Genomic DNA, 10,262 nt, shown 5'->3' on the forward strand with positions numbered 1-10,262 from the left:
ATTCATCGGTATACCCCATTTTTTCTAAGTTCCGTTATTGAATATTATAGGTGTGTAAACTCAGCAAAATATTCTAAAAGAGTCCAGTAGTCCATAATAGCATTGGGTCTTCTGTTTAATCCCATTATTTTTAAGGTGAAGTTTATTGGTAGATTTTAGGTGTACATAATGATCACATTCATCATAGGGAAATTGTACCTGTACAGGAAATAACTTGGTTCTTTTCCTGTCTCCCATTCTTCTATGCTTCCTTCAATCCTTTTTGTCTCCTTAGTACAAAAGCTTTGACTTTGGTTTTTTTTTTTCCTTCTTTTTCTCATTTTTTTTCTTTTTCCATCCCATCTTGATATATTTTCTTCTTGTCTCCTAGGGTCCTGTACCCTCCATGTTCCTGGCCCTGCCTCAGTTTCTCTCCTTTACTGGATCTCTTTGAATCTTTTAAGAGCATTTCAGTGCTCAGTCCCTAGCGTTTTCCCTTTTTGTACTGACCTTATCTCCAAAAACGATCTCATCTAGTCCTCAAGTTTTAAATGCTACCTCTATCACAACGTCTTCCAAATCTAAATTTATAGCTCTGACCTTTCCTCTGAGCACCAAAGTTTCCTACTGGACATTAACTTCTAATGGATATTAATGGATGCCTAAAGGAATTTCTCATTTATTATATTCAAACTGAGCTTTTGAGTTTTGCTCTCTTGTTCCCCAAAGTGCCCCTCCCCAGATAGCCACGTTCTGTGGCCTGGCACCCTCACCAAGTCGGCCACTCAGGCCAAATCAAAGGACTCATTTTTGATATTTTTCTTTTCATCATCACCCTTGTTCCCCTTGCAAACCTCGACACACCTGAAAGTCCAGCTGACCTCACCTTTATAACAATGCCTCTAAAATAAGCCACCATAACTGAAACGACTGAATTTTCTCTTGCCCTATATATAGTCTTTCTTTACACATTCCTAACTCATTCTCTAATAGCTTTTTACTGCATTTAAAAATCAAGGCCACTCGCGCATAACCTGACATGGCCCCGCCAGGCTGGCTCTGCACTCCTCCTCTCTGACCTTGTCCTGTTCTTCCACCTCTCATTACACAGTCTGTCAGGGTCTGAACTGCCCATGTTTGCGATTGCCCCAGGGTCTTCGTCCTCTCTCCTTCTGCCCAGCATCCTCTGCCCCAGATCTTTACATGGTTAATTCCTTTTGTTATTCAGGTCTCTTAGCAAATGTTACTCCTCAGAGAGGATTTCCTGCCTAGCTGACAGTGGGGCTTCCTCTGCGTTCCCAGCCAAGAGGCACGCTTGCCATGAACATGTTCATCCATGTCCTCCCACTCTCTCGGCTTCTGATTGTCTTACAGTTGTGTCCATTGTAGTCACCTGGGGAGTTTGAGCATTACACTCAGAGACACTGAGTGTAACTGGTAAAGGTTACACCCTGAGCATCAGTGGTTTAAAAAGTTTTCCAGGTGATTCTAATATTCTACATGTTTGTGGGTTTTAAAAATTTATTTACTGGATGTCACTTCTAGCTGATAGAAATTGCACCAGGGTGAGTCACTTCTATTTTATTTCCTGGGGCACCCCAGTGTGTGTTTTTGGACCTCATAAATATGCTTTTCAAGTCACATGGAATTAAAAAAAATAGAGCACTTTTACCGAAAATCATTTAATATAGGTTTCTGCACCTTCTTATTAAATTAAAAGAGCTAGAGTTCAAAAAGCCCTAATTCATCCTGGCTGAGTTTCAGCATTACTGACCTCATCAATCTCTCCAAAGCTGAGAAGACAACAAAAGAGGCTGGTGATGTTTCAGAAGAATCAAGAGGAGAACTGAATGCACATGGCGAATAATGATCCACTCAAGAGGAAAGAAATGAGAGGGCTGTCTTTGCGCACCAACTGAGAAACGGATTTGATCATCTCCTGAGCCACATCAGTAGATGGAAGAGTTCTCGGGAATGGAGAAGAGAGGATGCAGGGCAGGAGGAAGGTTCACTGAGCACAGCAGCCTGTGCCCGTGTAGACGCAAGAGTGAGAGGTGAGATTCTGTGTGTAGAACGACAGATTGGCAAGCACAGTGGGCCAGTGACACAGAGCTACTGTACGGGACACTGTACGGGAAGAGGCCATCTGGCAACATCAGGGCTGCAGGCTGAAGCATGGCTGGCAGCAGTGAATGCAGACAAGGCCCCTTCTATCCAAACAAACTTGAGCAGGATGTGCAGGCAGGGGGAGCACTGATTGTGCAAAGAATGGGATTGGGGGCTCAAGGCAATTTCTTTAGGTTGTAAATTTAGAGTATCTCTAAGGGCCCAAGGGTGTAGCTCAGTGGTTGAGGGTACACTTGGCATGCAGGAGGCTCCAGGTTCAAGGCCTAGCACACCCCTCAAAAAAGAGTAGATGCCAGGAACTGAAGAATTTGGAGGAACTATTTATTACTTATAGGGATATTTGAACAAGTGATGCTTGTATTTTCTCCAAGAAGTAGGAGACTACATCAGCGTTTTTTAAACTTATTTTTAAATGGAGACAACCTTCCGAATACCTAAAAATGCAAACAGAACCATTCAACTTCCAGAAACAAAAGGTTATTATTTTGGTACTTGAATAGATATACACACAATTTCTGCTAAGAATAAATGCTCTTCATAAAGCTCATTCTGCTTTCTATGGCTTGTTGCTTTAGCTTAATTGTTCCAGGGAGCTCTCGTCTGTTTGGGTTTATGAAAACAGACACTGAGCTCATTGAACCCAGGTATGGCTCCAGTATATCATAACAAATTGTGGTGGCGCTTGCGCTGTTTAGACAATGATGCAGGCCATGATAACATTAAGTCATCATGCAGCTCTTCCCATAAATGGCTCTGGTTCAGGTTTCATCACCCAAATTAGTCCAACTTTAAGTATAAATCTATCTTTGGTGAGCTTCTTCCTTTTCATTTTTTTGAAAGACAGTAAGTGTGCCAAAAGGTTGATGACACAAAATCTTTTAAGAATTAAGATGCTCTTTAAAATAGCACTTAGTGATGAGTGAAGAGCAAGTTTCACTGTTAGCTATACATGTATGCAAACAAAGAAAGAAGAAAGCAAAGAAGAAAAACACTAGCAGGGTGGAAACTAGAGGGTAGCCCAGGAGGGAACATCTCAGGATTACGAGACATCTGACACTATCTAAACATATCAGTGGCCCTTTTGGATCCACCCTCTGTGGTGGAACCACCACCAAGATGCAGATTTTCATGAAAACCCTTACAGGGAGGACTATCACGTTTGAGGCTGAACCCTCGGACATTATAGAAAATATAAAGGCCGAGATCCAGAATAAGGAAGGAATTCTTCTTGATCATCAAAGGCTGATCTTTGCTGGTAAGCAACTGGAAGATGGACGGACCTTGTCTGATGACAACATTCAAAAAGAGTCTACCCTTCATCTTATGTTGAGACTCGTGGTGGTGCTAAGAAGAGGAAGAAGAAGTCTTACACCACACCCAAGAAGAATAAGCATAAGAGAAAGGAGGTTAAGTTGGCTGTCCTAAAATACTATAAGGAGGATGAAAATGGCAAAGTTAGTCGTCTTTGTTGAGAATGCCCTTCAGATGAGTGTGGTGCGGGAGCTTCTATGGCCAGCCACCTCGACAGACATTATTGGGGCAAGTGCCGTCGGACTTACTGCTTCAACAAACCAGAAGACAAGTAATTATGAGTTAATAAAAACTTCAGCTAAATAGATAAATAAATGAACACATCAGTGTTTCTGCTACTCCAATGTTCTTAAAGGGGTTCTCTAGATTACCCATTTACTCTATGTAGTTTGCAGCATTAAATTATCCAGAATTCTTGCATGGCAACATGCTCAAATAATGTGAGGATGAACACAACATACACAAGTCCAAACAAGATATTTTGTTTTTTGGGATCTATGAATTTGTACCTTTATATGTCCAGAAATAGGAACTGAAAACCTCAGTGCCAACGTTCAGAAGAGTACACAATAAATCTAGTCTGAACAAGGAATGAATGAATGAATGAATGAATGAATGAATGAAGTGAATAAGTGAAGCAGCAGTGTGTTCCCAAACTCTGATCTATATAGTGCTTGTGACCCTGTGGCAGAGGCAAGCTTCTTCCTGTGCCAGAGCTGGATCAGAAAATTGATGAGAGTGTAGCCCCACTATCCCCTAACTTTGGAGATGACAAATAACAGATTGCCCAGGTGCAGAGTTTTTTTCTGCTCCATGTGAAAACTGACTGGTATCTCCAATGACTTAAAGTTATCAACCATAGGCTTTGCTTTTAATTACAGGAATGAATTAGAGTCTCTAGATATACCTAAGGAGTACAGGGATGCTTGCCTGACATGTGTGAGAGCTTTGGTTCAAACACAGCACTGAAAAAAAGAATAAACATGCTTCCTATAAAGGCCTATGTTATAAGATTTTTCTAATGCTAAAACTCAAACAAATAAAAAAAAAAAACCCTAACAAACAAAAATTCACAAAAACGAAGCAAGAACACTGATCTTAAGTCAGTGTTGCCTTGCGGGAGATTTCCTGTGGCTGCCCACCATTCACCCCTCCTTCCTTGTTTCCTTGCTGGGGAGACTTAGAGTTCGTGGAAGCTGAAATGGGGAGAGCCTCTCCTCCTGTCTTCAACCAGGGTTCTGCCCTTGACCAACTGGTCCTCCTGCCAGAGCTTGGAAGCTCTGGAGTGTGTGGCTCAAGATTAAGGAATAGTGAGGGCCTCGCTTAAAGCAACAGCATCTTCCAGGGCATCGGCTGTGGCACCGTCCTGGCTATCCCACTTTTGCTGTATGAGATCATATCCATATTCCAGGCCCCTTTCTCTTGTCTTGTCATTTAATTGTGTGATCTCTCCCCCTAACTTCCCAGTATACCCTCCTATTTGCTTCAGGTATATATAGCCCAATGCTCTTGTTTGCAAAATCCCATAATTGGCGCATCTCCTTGATCACTAAAATCAGTAACAGAACTAAACCTATTCCTGGCTGTTATAAGTAAATTGAAGAGAAAAAGCAAAAGTTATACATTGTCCAACAGATTTGTACAACTCTGTCATTATTTGTGTTCTTCTAGTCCTCGCACAGTGGCAAGCCTAGTGGCTTTTGAAATAAGAGGATGTGCCTTCAAGCACGGACCCTCCCATTAACTGACAACACGACCTTGGGCAAGATATTTTCTATGGACCTCTTTTTTCTCACCTATAGAACAAGAATAGAAATATCACACAGGTATGTGACAAGGACAAAGTGAGGCTATTTTTTGTTTTGTCATGAAAGCTCTTTTAAATCATGAAACTATTTTTATCATTCCAGGCCAATAACATTCTTCTATATAATCTCATTTTGTATACTATCCACATCCATTATGTATTTCTCAGTTCTCTTTTTAGGTAGAAGGTGGGAGGTGAAAGCCTTCTGATTTCAAACTCTCATTTTAAAAGGACCTTATATCATTATTTCCAATATAAGCAATAAAGCCTAAACTGTGTTGAAAAGAGGAATAGATGACTTCTCTCCTTTCTTCTTAGTTCAAAAGCTATGTTCAAAACTCAGGTCTACTTTCTTTCTGGTGATCCTTCAAAGCTACCATCCAAACATGTTGGCTTCTCCCTTTTGGGGGCTATCCTGGCTCTAGAGATGCTTTGTTTATGTCTATGGCTCTGAGCCCTGTGTGTACATCAGATTTCCCAAGGATTATTTAAACAATTCTGGTGCCCAAGCCATGTCCCAGAACAAGTAAGGGATGTGGAGAGGACCCAAGCAGTGACATTTTTTGAAACTCTTTGGATGACTGCAATAGACACCACAGGCTTGGGGACTATTTGGTCTACACTGATCTGATAACCTAGTTATTTCATCAAGGCCTGTGAATTGAAACCACCATTATTTTTTCCCCGTCCTCCACTGGGCCTTTCTTTTCTTCCACCTTGTGCCTGACAGCAAAGCCAAGGTATATTCACTATATTATGCACATAGACTATGCTGTCTTGAAAGCATTTGAAAAGGACAAGTCACTTTTATAACAGATAAATACCTGCCTTCACCCAGTCCTTTTCCAGCATAACAGCCTTTGTCAGCAGTTCATCATTTTTCTAAGGCATTCTTTCTGAAATGTGACATCCTATTCTTGGTGCCAAACCTCAGAGGAATTATTCTTGAACACTTGAAACACTCTTAAAAAAACACTGGCGTGACAAAAAAAAATTACATTTTTCTAATCATAGGATAATCTCCCAAACTTTTTTTTTAAATTACCTTATGTGTTTTTCTGGATTACAATGAAAGTGTTATTTAGGCCGCCTAGCCTAATAATAATGGTTGGCACCTAGCAAGCAGGTTTTATATGGTTAATGTTTGGCTTAGTACTGTGCTTATACTATATCATTTAATTCTCATGGCAACCCAGAAAAGTTGCTGCTATTCTTATCCTCAGTTCTTCAAGGGTAGAAACTAAGGCTTGCAGGGATCATTTCTGAGGTCACTTACTTGCTAAATAGTGGTGCTGTCACTTAATTCACAGAGGCATATAAGAGTGAATGGAAATTTATTAAACAACTGTGCACCTAAATGTGTCCTAATCTCTTTCACTTTACCTTTATAGTCACCAACACACAAGGCCAAATATATATACATGAGACAGATGCTCTATGGAAGAAAAGCAGATCAAGAGCCTTCTCTTCTGGCTCTTTGGCCCCTCGCTCTGGCTTTCTCTGTCATTATTCTCTCTACCGGAAAGAGGGCAACTCCACCAGGACTCAGAACAACCCTGCAGGGTGCGGGAAAGGCCCTCTCCATCCTTCACCCTCTCCCTTGATCTTTAGTCTCCAATCAGGAGGAGGAACGAATCAAAGGCGAGTGCATTGTTTTTTATGTAACCTGGAAGACAAGCAAAGCAGCTGGTTTTGCACACAGCTATGTGATAAACAGAATCAAAGCTGAAGGGTTGGGGAGGAGGCTCGGAGCTAAGTAGTACAGCGATTTCCATGCATGCTGGTTCCCCAGCACTAAACAGAAAAAAAAGCTAACACTCTATGTATGAAAACATAATTTTTTTCTTTTTTTAGAGTTTTCTACAACTATTCAACAAGAATATCCGTGGTTTGATACACATGGGTACATTTTCCCCTTAATATTCAATATAGAATATTTAGAAACATAGATATGTAAAAGGAAGAAAAGTAAAATCATTTATCTAGAAAAGAAAAACTGTAAAGTTTTTGGTGTACTATATATATATATATATATATATATATATATATATATATATATATAATTTTTTAAAAAAAGTGGGGTCATAGAGTAAAACTACTGCATAATCTGCCATTTCACTTAATGTCATTTGAAATGTCTATATAAAATTAGAGTACTTGTGTATATCATTACTTATTTCATTAATTCTCTGTTGAATATTTAGCCCATTTCTCATTTTTCATTGTAAACACAAATATTTGTAGCTAAAAAAATCTTTGAAATGATATTAAAATTGTAGCTCAGAGTTGTCAGCGAATTAATCAAAATGAGCTACATGGCTTAGCAGAAACTCTCAGTGGGGTCTTCCCATGACTGGACATGTCCTCCCTCCCTCCATTCCAGTGCTCAATTCCTACTGCAGGATTTCAAATCACCAGCCGAGTTTGCTTGCCTCTCTCTCTCTCTCTCTCTCTCTCTCTCTCTCTCTCTCTCTCAACACTGTCCTCTTTTCACCCCCAGACTTCTGATTTAATTGGTCTGGGTGGAGCCCAGGTGTCATTATTTCTAAGGATTCCCCTGGAGGCTGTAATGCACAGCAGAGCTAAGAGCTGCAGCTCTCTCTGCCAGGTGCTCCTAAGTCAAAACTGCTCAGAGAGATACCCTGGACCCTCTGAGTGTTAGCTTCTGTGAATTAAAGAAGGCGCCATATAACAGCCTCTCCAAACATCCTGCAATTACGCTTTCTTGAGCTAACAGCATCTGAGTATACCACTCCGATGATTAGCCAATTTTCAGGGGGTATTTGGTCTCGAATGTTAGAGCAGAACTGTGTACTCTTATTTCCGCTCAGCTTTTCGAGAGCTCTGAATGTTTGCTGTGAGGCGGTGCCAGGGAAGGGCTCAAGAGAAAATGAGAAACTGAAATTTGAAGGAAGCTGGAGTGTCTTGGACTTTCCCAGTATACGTGCAGCCCCCACACCTTTTTTCTTAGCCCTCAGATCTCAATGTCCCTGAGCCCCCCACTCAATTTCCTGATTCTCCCCACCCCAAGTTGCAGTTTCTCCAGGCTTTTTCAGAAATCCCAGGGTCATATTTCTGTAAAATACTGGCAGGTGTCTAAGTGACCCCACTAGGTGCTCACTGCTGCAATAAGCTGGCCTGAGTGTCTGCAGCTTATGCCACAGAGCTGGCACTCAGACTAGAACCTGGACATCACTGTCATTGCCCCTTCCTAGTAGCAGTGGAGGTGGAAATGGTTTGTACCCCAAGACTAGAGAAAGTAGAGGTAGAGCTCGCTCATCATTTTCTACACCAGGGTCTGTAAGCTAGAAGAAGACCTCTCGCTGTGTATTCCACTTTCCTGGAGAAGTGCTTGGAGGCACTGCTGACCCCCAGGATTTAGTGATTCTGCACCCAAGTCATACCCTTCAGTGCGTCTGTTGAGAAAAGTTTAAGTGCTGTGGCATACACAGAAACAACCACACTTAGAGATCACAATAAAGTGCTAGTCTCCTCCCTTGTGATGGATTCGCTCCTGGGGATCCCGGCTATTCCTCTGTGATCACAATTCTTCAGATCTGTACAATCTATCAAAATGTTAACTGAAAATTTATGAAGAAAAAGAGGTGGAAGAGATGGAAGTCCACTCACAAGAGATAGAAAAATCTGCTTGGGCCCAGCTCAGAAATTCTTTGAAGACAAATAATAGGTTGCCTGGAGAGAGGCTGTTTGGAATAAGTGGACAAGGCCATGAACTGCAACTCCGGAGTCTGGTTACCTGTCCCAACTCTCCTTCCATGTTTCCAGCCTGTGTGGCTGCAGCGCAGTAGCCTTACCTCTCTGAGCAATAGTTTCTTCACATGTAAAATAGGGATAATGATTCCTAGCTCTTGGAGGTACAGAAAAGATTAAAGCACTTCATTTTGGCAAAGCAGTAGACTATCCCCAGTAATAGTGGGTTCTATTTATTCAGGAAAGGGTTAAGTGCTCTCCCAGGGGACTCTAAGCTCCAAGAATCAAAGGATATTTTATTACCCAGCACCTTTAGCTCTAAAGTTGCAAGCCCAAACATGCTACAGTGGTAGCAGAATAAAAGGACTTCGAGATGCCTGCAAAGAAGCATGACCCCAGGAGCTATTGTTTTAATTGTGTACTTGACTGAACTAGTTGAGCTAGTGATGCGTGCTCTCAGATCCAAGGGACCCTCCATTGTCTCTTGTTTTTTGCTGTTCCCACCTCGTCTCCATCACCAGATTTGTACTCCTGCATGTGCTCGAGGATACTTCTTTCCTTCCTGGAGGAACAAGGAAATAGATTTGGGTGGGGAAAAGACCAAACAGGAAGAAAAAGGACTGTTGCGGTTGAATGGTGGCTATCACCTGCCCTGGAGAATAGACTCAGCCTAGGTGGGGCGGGTGTGGGGGCAGGTTTTTCCAGCCTTGCAGGGTGGCTTGAAGATGGAGAAGAGGCCACTTTCACACGTGAGGCTGGCCCCAGCACCGCTCCAAGAACCTAGGCACCCGTGGCATTCAGAGGACCTCAGGGCAGTGCCCGCACCTGCCTCTGTCCACACGATGTCGGAGGAGTGGTTTGAAGAATCTGTGGGCAGCAAGCACGGAGGAGCAAAGCTGATCAGCACAGGCTGAGCGGAGCTGGGCCTGCACGCGGCAGCTGTAGTTGTAGACTGGTTTGAAGGTGTATGCATTTAGTCCCCCACTATTTCATGGGGGACTAAATATAATAATGCATAGTAACATAAATCTTTAAAGAATCCTGAAAGTTTGGGAATTGGGGACCACACTGACCTTACAAACCACAGAAATTACCATTGCACTGGCAATATAATCCTGATGTTTGAAATGCCGGTGTTGACTCACAAACATACATGCCGAATCTATAAGCAAAAGAAACTATCAAGCCCCAGTTAAATTACCACAGAATTTGCAATCTTAAGAGTTTTCATGAACTTATAGGATAGTCAGGTAATCTCGCTTCCTCCCAAATACACACAATTGCTTCACCAAATTTTTCCCTCTCCAGGTCCCAATCACATCTCTCT

General features: G+C 41.9%; 1 protein-coding gene and 1 pseudogene across 1 annotated transcript in view; one reads left to right on the top strand and one right to left on the bottom strand.

Moving 5' to 3' along the window:
* The window catches only part of Rgs7bp (regulator of G protein signaling 7 binding protein), a 113,353-nt gene that overhangs the window by 83,806 nt on the left and 19,285 nt on the right, over positions 1-10,262 (bottom strand). The window lies entirely within an intron of this gene.
* On the top strand, positions 3,223-3,700 carry LOC105743926 (annotated as a pseudogene).

The sequence above is a fragment of the Octodon degus genome, unplaced genomic scaffold (genome assembly GCF_000260255.1).
Source record: "Octodon degus isolate 3935 unplaced genomic scaffold, OctDeg1.0 scaffold00001, whole genome shotgun sequence".
NCBI classification, from domain to species: Eukaryota; Metazoa; Chordata; class Mammalia; order Rodentia; family Octodontidae; genus Octodon; species Octodon degus.